This window comes from Spermophilus citellus (genome assembly GCF_964194105.1).
Source record: "Spermophilus citellus genome assembly, chromosome: 14".
In the NCBI taxonomy this organism is placed as follows: Eukaryota; Metazoa; Chordata; class Mammalia; order Rodentia; family Sciuridae; genus Spermophilus; species Spermophilus citellus.
The window spans coordinates 85524899-85533295 of record NC_138194.1 but is presented as its reverse complement, the minus strand read 5'-3'; positions in this window follow the sequence as shown (position 1 = coordinate 85533295).

Here is an 8397-nt window from a genome sequence, read left to right as displayed (position 1 = left end):
ATAATAATGTCTTCCATTTCTCGTGTAAGCCCAAACTTGGCATCTTGTCACATAGCCATTGTTAATTTCAGCATCTCTCACTCTGACTTCACTAGCATCTACTTTGTATCTACCCCACTTTCAGAGCTCTGAACTTTCAGACATGAAGAGATTATAGATGGTCAAGCTAAAGAAATACGTACAGAGCATTCAGGAGTTGAAAATGTTAATGCTTTCAGAAGACACGCCGTAGTAGGCAAAGAGTAGAGCCTAAAGTGGGAAGATAGGTGCGCCCTGGATGAACAGGGGTGTGAATATCCTGACTAAAAGCAACCAAGTTAAGACTGGAAAAAAAAAAACCTGTGGCAAAAAATTACAATAACTCAAAGAAATAAAAACGTTCCACAACTCCTGTGAGCTCCTTTTTTGATCTTCTAAAAATCTAAAATTTGTCCAGCATACCCATTTAACAGATGAGCTTTATAGGGATGACTGAGAATGTGTGCAATTTGGGAATTTAGAGCTTGGATTTCAGAGTCAGATTGAGCTGGTATGCATCCCAGAACCACTATTAGTTAGATGCATGATCTTGGAAATAACAGCTTCTATAATCCCCAATTTCCTCATCTGCACATCCACATGAATCACTTGGCCCAGGGTCTGTTACATTAAGAGCTCCATAAATTTGTAGGTGTTTGCACCACTGTTGACTAGGGTCATCCCCAGATAGTTTGTTGCAAAGCTGGATGATTCTCCATTGTCCCGAGATTTTACATTGAGGAAGTCTACAACCTGACTTCTGACCACTGTGTGTGCACATGTGTGAATGTGCTGCAAAGACATAAAAAAGAAGAGGATTGGAAAAAGAGGAGCCATGATCAAGGGCTGATCTGAATTTTGGGATGGTTCCTGGCAGAGCACAAGGCCCCCTTCAGTTGATGTTGTTTCTCAGGAGCATCTGTTTTGCCTTAAACACAGGGTCCCTTTAGGAAATGTTTTTAAAGGAAGTTGATCTTTTCCTCAGGTTTTCCCCAACTCTACCATGTGGTTTAGCAGAAGACAATGGCATTCAGAGTTTGTGCACAAGCAACTCTGCCCTCTGGGAACACCAATTTATTGAGAATGAGCATGGACTGCCGAATGGCTGTCAGGAGGGAACAATTTTCCATCAATTCAAATCTAGAACAGATTTGAACTAATGCCCTGAAATTAAAAAGCCATCCTGTCTTTGAATAGAGAAGGCAATTTGCAGATGCAGTCAGTGCTAACCATATTGCCTGGATATGTTTTATGTTGTAGCATAGCTTCTCTAGAGTGTGAAATGCTTTGTGGATATCTGTTGGCTATTTGAGTACAATATGATTTTAATTGAATTATATTCACAATTCCAGCGAAATGTTGTCCCTGGCACATTGGTGCTTAAAATTAATCGCTTATAATTAAATAATTGCAACATGTTTAATAGAGGGAAGCAGTTGTGATGTAATGAGAAGAGTATGGGGTTGAAGTCAGAAGGACAAATTCCAGCTCTCCAGGTGTGTGACTTTGACAAATCACTTCAATCTCTCTTAATCTGTTAAATGGTCATGATAGCATCTTCCAGGGTAGGGCTGATAGGAGGTTTAAACTTCCTAATGGATGTTGAGGACCTAGCTCAGTATCTAGGATTTAGTAGATGTTCTGAACACCATGTCACTATTCTTTACTAACACCCCGATGAACAAAAATAACAAATAACATTCATGCAGACTGAATCAGCAAAGCATGCTTTAGGTTCTTCAGTGCAGAAGGAACAGTCTTCATTAATTTTCCTATGACATGGCAGAGCTGGGGAGCAAATTCAATAGAGAACTGAGGATATTGCCTTTTTAACTTCACAGGCTTTTTGATGATCAATGATAATTAGAAGAGGGCAAAATTAAAAAGTAAAAGAAAACTGCAAAGGAATTCCATAATTGGTGATGCCAAAAATGTCAGGCTTTGTTCACAAAGATAGCAGAGAGAAAGTCAGACAGAAGATGACTTTAGGGTAGGCTTACATGTCATGAGAATTAAGAAAGAGGAGTTTGAGAATTTCTGCATGGATAAGTGGAAATGCCACAGGGCCAGGTTTACTGGGCAGATGCTTTGAGTATCCCTCTTTCCTTCATGTAAAAGTGTTTTTCTAAACCAGCCACCCCTTCCCTTTCTCCCTCATTAAAATTAAAAAAAAAATGTTTCTGGGAGAGAAAAGTTTTCTAGTTATTACCACCTTTGCTGTGTCAGATTTCTGGTTTCCAGTGAGACAGCTAGTTGAGGGTGGTGGCTAGGACAGGGAGCTAGTGAGCTCTGGAAGAATAACCATCTGGTGCCTGATACACTTTCCTGAGAAATCTTTCAATAAGTACTGTCTGGGCTGAGAATGCAGCTCGGGGGTACAGCACTTGCATAGCATGCAGGAGGCCCTGGGTTTGATCCCCAGAACTGCCAAAATAATTTTTAAAATGTGATCTAAGCATCTACATCACAATTCTGCCTGAGCCTCTTACTAAAAATTCAAATTTCTGGGTATCACCATTGTTCCACCAGTCTCTCAGGGATGTGAGATCTGGGGATTTGCATGTTTAAAAAACTCTTCAGGCACAATATGGTAGCACACACCTGTAATCCCAGTGACTTGGGAGGCTGAAGCAGGAAGATGGGAAGTTCAAAGACCAGCCTGGGCAGTTTAGTGAGATCATGTCTCAAACCAAAAAGTAAAAAGAGCTGGGGATGAGGCTCAGTGGTAGAGCATCCCTGGATTTAATTCTTAGTACCAAAGTGCAGGGAGGAAGCTCTTCAGTAATTTTGAATCCCTAGTATAGGCATCCTAAGAGTGGAGTGTATCACGTGCAGTTTTAAGCAGACAGATATATGGCACATTTGTTTATATGGTTGGCTCTGAAAACAAAACTCATGAATTGGACTTCTCCATTCTGGTAGAGACATCCCCTGCTACTTGTTAGGAGTGCCCACAGCAACTGACAGATTGAGAGCCAGGAGCAGAAGGAGGGTGGCCTTTTTTATTTCCTCTGCACCCACTTCTTAGTCTATCTTCACAAAGATATTAATTACTACCAGATAGAAATGCATGTGTCTTTAATTCTCAATTGTGTTCAGTAGATCTGATTTTTTTTTTTTTTTTTAGATTCAAGGAGGAGAGCAAAGGCATTTACAGTTTCCTACAAGATCATCAGTAGATGTCAAAAAGACCTCCAGCTAGAGCCTTAACACAATCTGCTGTAATCTTAGAAACTCACTAAATCCCTTTCCATTTTGTAGGAATGGTTTAGATATTCTGTAAGTTCTGTAGCAACCTTCTGTTTTGTTTTGTTTCATTTTGTTTTGGCAGAGCTGAAGGGAAACTACAATGGGGGTAATTTTCCATACTTTTACCATAAATTGTTAATTATCCACCAGGAAAAAAAAAGTAGTAAATTGAATATTCTTTTAGGAGAGACACAAGAAGAGAGGAAGGAAACTCTCAAGGCCCTTGATGGTATCATTGAGGAAAGTCCTTAGAAACAGCCAGAATGCCTGCGGGACTCAACTGAGTAGGCATCTGAAGGAAATTAATTGATTCCTGTTTTCGTTTGACAGTGGAAAAGGGATTACAAATAATGAATAGCCACATTGACCTTGACACTTGTCCTCCAACCTGCAATAAAAATGAGTGCCTGATTGTTTTCTGAGGGAAGTAGTTTAACTAAATGTAGGGGCATCTTTGGTGGTCTCTTTTTCTGATTGGAAAGGAAAGAATTTTTTTTTTTTTTAGAAAAATGGTAATCTTTACATGCTGAGGTTTGAAGTGTGTAACTGCTTATAAAGAATTTACATGATATTTTTATGCATTGTGAGCCTTTTCTACAGCTTTTACCTGGACATTTCATTTTAATCAAATCAAGATCATATTTTAAAAATGTGAGTTTAATTTCATAATAATCATAAGTGTTTTGAGCACTCACTCTTTGTTGGGCATTATGATATCACTTCACAAGTCTGATCTTGTAAGAGAACAAAAAAGGTAAGTATTCTAACTTTTATTTGTTTGGTACTGGGAATTGAACCCACTAATTGAGTTATACCCCCAGCCTTATTTTTACTTTATAGACACAGAAACAGATTTGGAGATACACAAAGCAAAAAAAAGAAAAAGAAAGATTTGTGATTTGAAACAAAACTATCTCATTTCAAAATCTATGGTGTTAACACAATCCCTCACCTTGCATTCTCCTTAGGGATACAATATGCCCTTCATTCATTCTATAGGGACTAAATTCAAGAGAGAGGATGTTAGAAGAAGAAAAAGTCAAAGCCCCAAAAGACGCTGGCACTTGAAAAGATGGACAGGACTCTTAGTGTTCTGATATGTATTTTCGAATCATTTTAACTTTGCAATTTAATTTTGTTCTTCCACTAACTCTGTATTCTTATGAGTAAGTGACAATGTCTGTGACTCTGGGTTGTCTCACCTGTAAAAGATGAAATTAGATTAAATGGCCATAAAATTCATTGAGTTTTTAACATCATATTAGTATTGGTGGTTCTCACCTCCAAGAAGCTTTCAGCATCAAACAGGTAATGCCAATGTATGACACAAGTGAACAATTGAAGTATTTCTTAAAATGGTTTTAGAGTCACTGCTAAATGGATTTTAACTGTGAGGAAGATGGATGGAAAATCAGAAAAGATTTTCCCAAGGGTTAAAACTTAAGCTGGACTTTCTAAAAGTCCCATTGGACTTACAAAAAAATTTAATATGAGTATGAGCTCTTTGTCTTTAGTTACAGCCTGGAGTTGACATAGAATGACGTAGAATGTCTTGCTTTTTTTTTAAATAAGTCAAGAACTGTAGGAATATACGAAATTGAAAGATAGCTAGGATATTCAGGGGGACAACGTAAGCAAAGGTTTACAGGGAAGCCCTTACTCTAGAATAGGATGGTTTTCACTTTGCTGTGTTCCCATTACCATTTCACACAGATGGTATGTAACATTACACTGTATCATCACTATTCATTTATGGTCCTTTCATTTGGTCTTTAAGTTCCTTATCTGCACTTCTGTATCTCCATTCTTGGTAGGGTACCTGCATTGATGATGCACTAAATAAATAATTGGCTGAATAAATTTGCCATAGTTTGGAGGTGTTTATTCATTTATTTAAAAAAAAAAAACCCACAAGGGTTGAGAATATACCTCAAAGGTAGCATGCACAAGCCCTGGGTTCAAACCCCAGCACCACAAAAACACTCCCACACTCAAAACCAAGACTGAAACACCAGAATAACTCTATTGAACACTTTGAGGGTTAAGTATTACATGTAAAGATTGAAGCTTTGTTGGCTTATCTTACTGCTCTATAGACCCATTCATAAATATCTGACATGCAAAGTACAAAGGGAAGAATGATTCAAGAGAAATTTTTAATTGACACTCTGCTCATTTGGAAAGACCAGAGGAAAGAGTTGAAGTAACTTTACAATTCCATAAAGCCTCAAAGAGAAGGCAGAATGGGCAAATACAATCCCAAATACCCAGATGAATTGTTTTTGTCCTATCTGTTCCTTAGTTCTCAAGGTGGATCAATTTTCCTAGACTTCAGGTGTTGTCTCTTAAATGTTCTCCATTGTTCTGGCATTTTTAAAGGCTATATAAAGAGACACTAAGATCACTTTCTCACTTATGGAGAGAGTTGTATCTAATTCTAGAAGAATGCAGAACATATATGCAAGCAGTGCAATAAGAGCATTGGTTTCCATCACAAATGCAGTAAGAACTATTACAGAAATGCTGGCCTGAAGTGAAATGAGAGAGAGGCTTAAAGAAAAATGGGCTGGTTATTTATCACTTCAAAACAATTTAAGCACTAGAAGTCTAGGTGAGTTATGATTCCATTACAAAATTATCTTTTCATTTGTGGTGCTTATGATGTCCAAGGCACTGGGATAAACTTTCAGAGACTCACCATTTGTGTCAATCTGACACAGAATATGCAACCTGTATAAATTTGCTAGAGCTGCAATAACAAAGTATCACAGACTGGGTAGCTTAAACAATAGCAGTTTATTTTTCCACCATTCTTAAAGCTAGAACTCTGACATCAAGATGTCCACAGTGTTGTTTTTTTCTGAGGTCTTTGTCTCTTTGGTTTATAGAGGATTTTCTTCTTCCTTCCTCACAAACACTTTCTCAGTGTGGTATCTGGGTTCTTTCTTATAAGGATATCAGTCATCTTGGATTAGGGCCCACCTAATGTGACCTCATTTTACCTTATTTTAAATATGGTCACATTCTGAAATACTGGGAGTTAGAAATCCAACATATGAGCTTTTGGGGAACAAATTCAGTCCATAATGCAAAGTTTCAAAATTTGAGCCTTAATTTAGGAAGAGGAGATTGGTATATTTATTTTACTCAAGTTGTTTTTTTCTAGTTCTAATAGGTAAATAAACTGATGTTCTTCTGACAAATTGAAAATTACTCCCCAAAATTTTTTTAAAAAGCAATAAAATTTTCCATTCACTCAGGATTTTGTTGTTTGATGAAGATAGTGACTTTTCAATTTTTTGGCACTAAGCTATGTTAACTACCCCTAACTGTTTTGTTTACTAAGTCCTTAGTTACAGCCTGGAGGTGACGTAGAATGTCTTGCTCTGGAAATGTGTACACATTGTACAAGCTCTAAAAGGAAAAAACACAATACTTTGCTGGCCTTAGGCTAAGATTTATTGTAAGGGAGGATTTGAAGGGTATTAAAAAGGGGATGGATGATGCTGAATGATTTTCTTCTAATGGACATAGATGAATTGCTTGGACCTGGATAAAAGGAAACTGATTTGGGATCAAGGGGAATAACAGGACACTAAGATTGTTGGTCATGGTCATCCACACGGACCTACATGACTGTTCAAGATACTTCTTTTTCCATAGAGAACATTTTCATTTCTGACCTCAGCTATGATCTGTATAAGCCCATGTAAAATGATAAAAGATAATGTAAAATTCCATTTCTCTTCCAATTTTGGTATTATCACAGGGTAGTAATTAAAAAATAATCCCTGGTTTATGTGGGGAATACTAGGTTAGAGTTATTTTAAATGCTACAACCATATATTTTAAAATACTAACTTGATTGTTTTTCATCAGGAAAGAATAATTTTTCATAAGGTATTCATAGAATAAATGAACTCTCTGACATAGTATAAGGTATCTTATACTATTCACCTGCCTTCTCTTATGGGTTAGCAGATTTGCATATCTATTACAAGATCATCATGTGAATTGGTGGAAGAACCAAATTCAATCTACCTTAATTAATCCTTTTTTATTATTTATTTTTAGTTGTAGATGGACACAATGCCTTTTATTTATTATTTATTATTACCTATTATTTTATTTATTTTTATGTGGTTCGAGCACTCTACCACTGAGCTACGACCCCAGCCCATATCTTAATTAATTCTGTTATAACAAAAAATACCATAAATTGGGGGACTAAAACAACAGAAATATATTTCTTAAAGTTCTGGAAGTAGGAAATCTGAGAACAGGGTGCCAACATGGTTGAGTTCTTGTGAAGACATCCTTCCTGGTTTTGCAAATGGCTATCTCTTTGGTATGTCTTCACATGGCAAAAAGGAGAGAGAGAGAGAGAACGAACAAGGTCTCTCCTTTTCTCCTATCTCTTCTTATAAAGGCACTAACCGCATCATAAAGGGCTAATCTTCATGACCTAATTACCTCCCAAAGGTAATCTCCAAATACCATAACACTGGGGAGCAAGGTTTCAACATGTGAATTTGGGAGGATATAAACATTCAGTCCATAGTACATCTTCCAAGGTTCCCTAAATCCCTGTTTGGGGCTTCTAGCCACATAGTCACGGAACATTTGTGCTACATGAGACCTTGAAGGCCATGGATTCCAACCCTCATAATTCATTAACTGTAATTAAAGACTTGAGGCCCAGGAAGGTCAGAAACTGAAACATTCCCCCCAAATTAAGACTTTCACAGTGCCACCCCCCTTGTCCATGTAGGAAACCAAATCTAAAAATTTCACAACATACCTGAAAATAAATGGTGTGTAGAAATATTCTACTCACATACCAGGTAATCCCTTTATTGTGGTCCCATTGGTTTACCTCCTCTCCTCTTCTAGATTAAAACCTCCTTGAAGAAAGCCTGTATCTAAGTCATTGTTATCATTCAGACTTAGCACTTCCAATACTAACTTATTGACAGTAAACTCAAATTCAATGTTAGTATATCATAATACATGAGATACCATAAGGTTCCTGTATGGGTTAGAATTAGACCCAATTGTGGGGAACAAGAAATAAACATGGTTGCTTAAGCAAGTAGGAATGATGTCCCCACGTTCAAGATGTCTGTGGGC